The sequence below is a fragment of the Saimiri boliviensis genome, chromosome 10, assembly GCF_048565385.1.
Source record: "Saimiri boliviensis isolate mSaiBol1 chromosome 10, mSaiBol1.pri, whole genome shotgun sequence".
In the NCBI taxonomy this organism is placed as follows: Eukaryota; Metazoa; Chordata; class Mammalia; order Primates; family Cebidae; genus Saimiri; species Saimiri boliviensis.
Genome location: NC_133458.1, coordinates 3,972,287 through 3,980,269, shown reverse-complemented (window position 1 = coordinate 3,980,269; position 7,983 = coordinate 3,972,287). Strand labels below are relative to the sequence as shown.

General features: G+C 55.3%; 1 long non-coding RNA gene across 2 annotated transcripts; it reads left to right on the top strand.

Moving 5' to 3' along the window:
• Window positions 1-315: 315 nt before the first annotated feature.
• Window positions 316-6,042, top strand: LOC141579998 (uncharacterized). 2 transcript variants are annotated; one of them, XR_012511981.1, is made up of 4 exons: window positions 316-5,063; window positions 5,235-5,414; window positions 5,512-5,605; window positions 5,737-6,042. It is a non-coding gene; the product is annotated as an uncharacterized LOC141579998 (long non-coding RNA). The 2 variants fall into 2 exon arrangements; XR_012511982.1 differs by lacking the exon at window positions 5,235-5,414.
• The last annotated feature ends 1,941 nt before the right edge of the window (window positions 6,043-7,983 follow it).

Here is a 7,983-nt window from a genome sequence, read left to right as displayed (position 1 = left end):
TGTGGGCACCGCTGCCCTCCCCGCTCCAGCCCGGGGCTCACGGCACCCAGCATCCACGGAGAGCACCCATCTTCCCGCTCCAGGCTGCCAGGCCTCCGCCCTCTTCAGCCGGAGCAACAGGGCTTCCCCATCGTGCACAGAGCTAATGAGAAAGCCAGAGCAAAGCCCACGTCCAGCCTTCGTACGCCACTCCCTTTCTGTCCCTGTGTCTACCTCTGTCTCTCTGTCTCTGTCCCTCTCTGTCTCTGTGTCTGTTTCTCTCTCTGTGTCTCTGCCTCTGTTTCTTTGTCTCTTCCTGTCTCTGTCTCTCGGACACCCACCTCCACCCCATCCCATCTGTGCCCTCACCCCTCAGTGGCCCGGGCTACCCCCTCCGACCTGCTGGGTCCTGCCTCACTTCCTCCAAGGCCTTGGTCCATTGATTCTCTTTTAATTCCAGCCTCTCCCTTATGAATTTATTATTTTTAATAAGTGGAGAAATATTCTCAAGACTCTAATCTTAAAAAGAAAAGAAGAAATTCTAACCTAGAAACCCATCCCCCTGAACATGGCCCTGTGACGCCCTCCCAGCACAGGCAGCCAATCCTCCAGAAACTACCCGCTGCGGGCCAGCATCTTCTCGTCCCTGGTTTCCTGTCCCTTAAAATCTTACCCCCAAGGGAGCCAGGGTGCTGCTGGGCACCTCTCTCCTGTGCTTTCTCAGTGGCACGAGCCAGACGGGCACCCTCGCCGAGGGTGGTCTCCTCTGGGACCGAGTCTCTCCGGCTTCTCGTCCTGTTTCACCACCTGCTCTCCTCCTGGCTCTGTCCCCCCGGATTCCCTGAAAGCAGAGCCTTTGCCTGGGCTTCTCCCTGCTGCCCACTGGGGAGCGCAGTTCCAGGGAGGAGTGGGGAAGGCCAGGAAGCTGAGCAGACAGGTATGCGGAGTCGGGTCCCCAGCTGGCCACTGAGGGCTCCACGTGCAGCTGGCTGTGCCCTCTCACAGGGCTGAGAGCCCTCGTCAGCTGCTGAGTCCCAAGGTGGCCCTTCAGGAGGACAAACGGAGGAGAGCTCCTCACCATCCTTGTTCCAAGGCCCACTCCTGGGACTCCAGTAGCACCACTGGGTGCTGGCTGCATCCCAAATCCGTAGCAGCAGCAGTGAGCCCAGGGCAGAAGTAGCCAGCACCTGGGGCCTGCAGTACACGCTCTGTGCCGTGCCCGGTGCTCCCAACACCAGATCGCCTCGGTGGTGTCCGGGCTGACTTGGAAGGCCAGAGTCCAGGCGACAAATGAAGGCAGAAGGGGCCTCGGGCAGGGCCGACAGGGGTCTCCCCATAAACAGCGACATCGCCCAGGCCCTGCCAGTCTCTCAGCTCCACACTCACGCATGCCATCCACAGAGGCCTCCATTTCACATGTCAGAAACTAGGCTCAGCGTGGTGGTTCCTAAAAACTCAGAACCAGAAGTGCCACATGGTCCCCACAGTCCCACGTCTGGGTCTGTCCCCCAGAGGACTGAAAGCGGAGACTCAGGGAGCTTGCACGACCACGCAGCAGCACCGTCCACACGGCCAGGCTGGGTGCACCAGCCAGTGAGGGGAGAAGCACAGTGTGATCTACCACAGAGAAGGAAGGAAGTTCAGACACCCAGTGCGACCTGGAAGAGGCTTGGAGTTATCACGCCGAGCAGAGGAGGCAGCCACAGGACGAGCACTGTGTGATCACGGAACCGTATGGAACAGTAAACGGTTTACCTGGAACAGTAATCCGTGGAGATGGGAAGTAGAAGGGCGGGTGTCAGGGCTGCAGAGGGGAATGGGGAGTTCGTGTTGAAGGAAGACAGCTTACTTTTGTAACGGGAAAGCCCTAGAGAGCTGGTGCAGAACAAGGCGAGGATAGTCAATTGCAGACCTAAAAATGGTGCAGATGGTAAATTTTCTTATGTGTATTTTAGCAAGGTTTTTTAAAAAACGAAGCTGCACTCATCCCCTCCGGACGTGCCCCTCGACTGCGTGTCTCACTCCTGGACGGCACCCCGGTGCTCCTGGTGGCCACGACAGGGGTGGGCCATCCTGACTCACTGTCACCAGCCAGTCCCAAGCCCCACGTCCCAGCACCGTACCCATCCCTCCTCACCCAGATCACCCAAGAGCTTTCCAGAGGCTTCCAGCCCCTTGTCTGTTGCCATCTGTGTGCTTGCCCCCAGCCATCTATAACTTTCTGACATTTACATCTTACCATATAATTATGTTCTCTTTAAAGCCCTCCTGTAGCCCCTGATGGCCTCAGGATCAAGTCCAAACCCTCAGCAGGGCCCAAGGCCTCCCCATTCCTCCCGCTGCAGACCCAGCTCCTGGTGCTGCCTCCCCTCACCCATCCCAGGGGCCGGCACTGCTCTGCCCTCTGTGTAGAGTGCCACCCCTGCCTGCATCAGCTCATCAACCCCAAAAGCACCTCTGGTCTTAGAGAACATCCCTGGCCCATTGCCTCTGCAGGGCTGGATAAGCTCATGATGTCTTCTGCCCACCTCCATCGTGTGGGCTCATTTCCCCTAGAATGAGGCTTGAGAGGGAGGGCCCCATCCATCCATTTAAGCTTTGGACACTTAGAAGCTGAAGAAGCGAGAGGGTGAGCCTCATTACCTCACTCACTCTGAAAGTGCAGGATGAGCCTGCAAACCCAAAGGCCCTGGAATGGCCAGGTGTCTCCTTGGAAGTCAAGATCTTTTTCATGTGACTTGAAAGAAATTTACAAGGCTTCAGAGACTTAATATGCTCCTAAAACTTGAAAGGCACTCTTGATAATAAGCCTTAAGAAAGCACACTCATTTAGGAAGCCAAAGGAAAAGAATGGAACTTAAAAGATCTGTGAGTAGACCTCTTTTGAAAACCTTGATGTATTAGTTTGCTCTCACACTGCAAGAAGAAATACCTGAGAATGGGTGATTTGTAAAGGAAAGAGGCTTAATTGACTCGCAGTTCTGCGGGGCTGGGGAGGCCTCGGAAAACTTACAATCATGACGAAGGGGAAGCAAACACGTCCTTCTTTGCATGGTGGCAGCAGGAAGTGCAGAGTGAATGGGGGAAAGCCCCTCCTAAAACCGTCAGATCTCACGAGAACTCACTCACTATCATGAGAACAGCATGGGGGCAACTGTCCCCGTGATTCAATTACCTTCCACTGGGTCCTTCCCACCATGTGTGGGGATCCTGGGAATTACAGTTCGAGATGAGATTTGGGTGGGGACACAGCTAAACCATCTCACTCAGTGAGAAGGGAAAAAAGTTAGTGATGTCGTTTAGGTAGCTGTTCGTGTATTTAATGAGCATGTGTTGAGCACCAAGTGTATGCCAGGAACAGAGACTCTCACAGGCAGCTTCCTGACTTCAGGCACTAATGGTGTGACGAGGGAAACAGCCTTTCTTGTTTGAGCACCACTTTATCAAAGCCTTCTGTGTTCTGATCACCTGGGTGCAGAATAACACTCAGGGCAAAGTCCCTGCTTTTGCGGTTTTGAGTTTTTGTCCTCCAAGGAAGTATGACAATGTAAAATAAGATTTGGTCAATAATTCCATTCCATTGCAGGTGGTAATAAGTCACGTGGAAGAAAAAACTAAGGCCAGGTGAGTGGGTGGGGAGGTGGGAGACCCACACTGAGGAAGTGGCTTTGGAGCTGGGACTAAATGATGTGAAGAAAGCCACTTTTCATGGCAGCGAACGAGTGCTCTAGGCGGAGGGAAACCCACACACACACGCGATCCAACCTTTCCACATTTGGTGAGCAGGAAGAGAAGCACCCAGCTGGGAGCTGGTGGGGCTGTGCGGTGTGGGCCTGTCTCCCATGCCCAGGCTTTGGGGTTTGTGCTGGGGAAGCTGGAGGCCCAGAGAGAGCTTGGGGATTAGGGCAGGGAAGAAGTGTCAGGGCCTGATTTGAGTCTCAAAGCGCACCCTGGATGCTTCGCACAGAGTAGAGGGCAGGGAGCGGCTGCGGCGGGGAACCCATGGGAGGCCGTCCGAACCCTCCAGGTGAGAGTGATGTCCAGGGGCTTAGAGCAGCAAGGAGGGGCCCCATCCAGGTATGCTCTGGAGAAAGAGACAGTCCTGCTGCATGGTTTGGATATGCAGCATGGGGGACACTGAAGAATAAGAGCTGCTTTTCAGGTGCTGCCTGAGCAACTGGGCAAAGGGCAGAGCCTCTTACCTGGACGTGACAACCTTGGGAGAGCCAGCTTCTGTTTCGTGCAGTTGAAGAGGCCTGTGGGATCTCAAGTGGAGATACACCGCTAGTGACACAGCCAGGTCCGGAGTTCCAGGTTGTAGACTGCAGAAGCTGCAGAAGATGGCATTGAAGCCTCGGAGGAGACATGGGCGTGTGGAGGGAGTGTGATCCCGGACACCCTTCCACAGGGCGGAGGAACACAGGGGCCTGGCAACCGCAGGTGCACAGAAAAGGTGGTATTGGACCTGGGTCAAGAACACGAGCTCTTTAGCAGGTGGAGGGGCGACCAGGTGCTGCAGGCAGCTGGAAGGCCAGGCTGAGACAGGAAGAATGAGACGGGTACTCCACACAAATGTGTCTGGAAGCGTAGCATGACCGGCACACCACGTCCAAGGCGTTGTGCGGTGCTCCGCTCGGGTTCGTTCCTTCCGTCTTGCCTGGGAGGCACAAGGCATTGTAACCCCCTTTCACAGAGGACCTGAAGCGCAGTGTGGAGAGAACTCCACCAACATCACGTTGGGACTTATGCCACCCTAGGGAGGATCACCTTGATTCCGTAGGCAGTGCAGTACCAGGGACATCTTTGGTTTTGTTTCTTAATTGACATAAGAACATGGTGGACCTGTTAGCGTCTTGTTCAAATATTCCCAGTTACAGGTTGACTCTTGCTCAAAGAGGGACGAACAGGCACAGGTACCGCATGCCCCAGAATCTTCAGTGCCGTGTGAAACCCGCGAAGCCCAGGCAGCACTGTGTGTGAGCACGGGCACACGCGACCGGTGTGGTGGACGGCTCAGGCCCAGACTCGGCTCCGAGGCCCCAGGTTCCGCTCCCAGCTCCATCGCCTGTGACCGACAACGTGCTGTAGGTTGAGTTCTCCCCACGGCGCGCTTCAGATTCTCCTCTGTGAAATGGGGTTACAATGCCTTGTGCCTCCCAGCAAGACGGAAGCAAAGAACCCAGGAGGAGCACCGCACTGTGCCCTAACGTGGCGTGCCACTCACGTCGCTGCCACCCTCTCCTACGTCCTCACAGGGTCTTCCACTGCGTGTGTCCGTGTCTAACCTGCTCTTCCCATGTTACACTATGGTCCACCCATTGATCCCAACTTAACTCAGTCACCCCTGAAAGACCCATCTCCAGATACGTTCTGAGTTCCCGGGGATTAGGACTTCAACGCATGGATTTGAGGGGATGCAATTCAGCCCATAACAGGTGTTACATGGTTTTAATCTGCCCAGAAACCCTGCAAAACCTTCAAGCTTGACTCTCCAGGGGTCTAAGGGGATGTGTTTTGCCCTAATTCCCTCAGCCAGAAGTGGCCAGGTCACCTCTGATTCCCCAGTGACACCTTTTTCTTCTGCATCCAGAGCAACGGAAATGTCCCGGCTGTAACCGGAAAGTCGGTGAGTAAACGCCCTGGGAGCCCCATGGTTCAGGGTCTCCTGGGTGCTGGGGAGGATGTGGGGAGACGTGGGAAAGGCCCCCTCCACTCGGGACGGGCACAATAACGTCGGACTGTCGTTCCAACACCCAGGGGATAATTCCGAACAGTTCCCGTCTCTATCGTAAAGAACACAGCAGCAACTCAACCCTTTGACTAAAGATTCCTTAAAGATTCCCTTGTCCACCTCTGGTGACAGCAAGGACAGGGAGGGGAAGAGAGGCCCTGCTGTTTCCGAAGGCAGCTGTGTCCCTGCCTTCCCTGGAGTTGCATCAATTTTCCAATAAATTTCCCCCGCTACCAACATGAATTGGGTTGGATTCCTTCCACTTAGACTCAAGATAGAACACTCACTGAGGCACGCCTTTCCCAGGTAACAGGTAAGATGGCTGTGGCATGGTTTCTTTCCGTTGCACAGCAATGGCCTGTGTCTTTCAGGGTCTCTTATGTTTCTCAAAACGCTCCTGGAAGGGGTGACGGCCAGGGCCACCCCTACCCAGCCTCACAACTCCTTAGAAGTGCAGCAGGGAGGTGGCTGGGCGAAGTGGCTCATGCCTGTAATGACTGCACTTTGGGAGGCCAAGGTGGGCAGATCACCTGAGGTCAGGAGTTTGAGACCAGCCTGGCCAACAGAAAACCCTGTTTCTACTAAAAATACAAACATTAGCCGGGCATGGTGGTGGGTGCCTGTAATCCCAGCTACTCGGGAGGCTGAGGCAGGAGAATCACTTGAACCCAGGAAGCAGAGGTTGCAGTGAGCCAAGATTGTGCCACTGTACTCCAGACTGGATGACACAGCGAGACTTCATCTCAAAAAAACAAAAGGGCAGCAGGGAGGTGTCATGAGTCGGAGACCCGCAGATCCCGTAAGTACAGTTTCCTCCAGCAGGAGGACGGGACTGCCATGAGAGTCGCAGCCCCACAATGGAAGGAGCCCCTTACGGGTGGGGGAAACGGGGGCCGTCAGAGTCTGAGAGCTCCTGGCACCGGGTGCTTCCCCTCCGCCCTGCACCCTGTTTGAAGGTGTCTTCTCCTCTCCACGTTCCTATGCTGAAGCCCTGACCTCCAGCACCCCGAGAGGTGACCTTATTTGGAAATAGGGTCATTGCAGGAGTAATTAGCTAAGAAAAGGTCATCCTGGAGGAATACATCCCCTAATCTGACTGGTCCTTGTGAAAAGAATACCGTGTGGAGGGAAAGGGGTACATATGGAGGGAAGAACAAGAACCAGACACGGGACAGGCCATCACTGAGCCAAGGGTCCAAAGATGCCCAGCAGCCTGCCAGGAAGAGAGGCCTGGGGTCAGCTCCCCGTCGCCGCCTCCCAGGGAGCCAGCGCTATGGATCTTGACCTGGTCTCAGACTTCCAGCCTCCAGAACCGCGGCGCGCCCTTTCTGTTGTTTAACCTGCTGCTCTGTGGTGCTTTGCAGCTCCCACAAGCTCCCAGCATCCTCTCCCTCTCCACCAGTCTGGGGTCAGGTCTCTTGCTTGCAATCTTGTCTCTCTCCACCACCTGCCCCGGGACACCTGAAGACAGGCGGCACAGGATAAATAGGCACGGGAGGGAAGGGATGGGATGCCCGTGGGAAAGAAAGAGTTAGGAGAGTCTATACAGGAGGGAGGTCTCAAGGTGGGGACCCAGGTTCGGGACATCTCAGCAATAGAACTCACAAAAATAGCAACAGGAGGGTGAAGATGTCGGGTACGGCAGTTCATACCTGTAATCCCAGCGTTTTGGGATGCTAAGGTGGGTAGATCACTTGAGGTCAGGAGTTTAAGACCAGCCTGGCCAACATGGTAAAACCTCATTTCTACTAAAAATACAAAAACTAGCTGGGCGTGGTGACACATGCCGGTAGTCCCAGCTACTCAGGAGGCTGAGGCAGAGAATCGCTTGAAACCGGGAGGCGGAGGTTGCAGTGAGCTGAGATCACGCCACTGCCCTCCAGCCTGAGTGACAAATCGAGACTCCATCTCAAAACAAAAACAAAACAAACAAAGGAAGGGTGCAGAGGCTCCAGAAGGCAGGTGGCTGCGCAAACTCTCAGTGCCGGCCTTGTGCCTCTCCCTTCTGTGGCCTAAGGGTGGGGCAGAGGGAAATCGCAATCCCTGGACGGGCTCCGATCCACAGTCAACCCAGGGTGAACATAGCCTGCAAGTCCAAGGTCTCTGGTGGCCGGATGCCTTCCTGGTCCCCTCCCTGAGGGGTGCCCAGTGCCCTACATTCACTGCTGGGAGAGCTGGGCTGCCCACTCGCTTCTCAGGTTCAGCCAAGTCCCGTGACAGAGTTGGTGTGACCTAGGAAGTCTCCAGAATGGCACAATCTCTCCCAGGGGGTG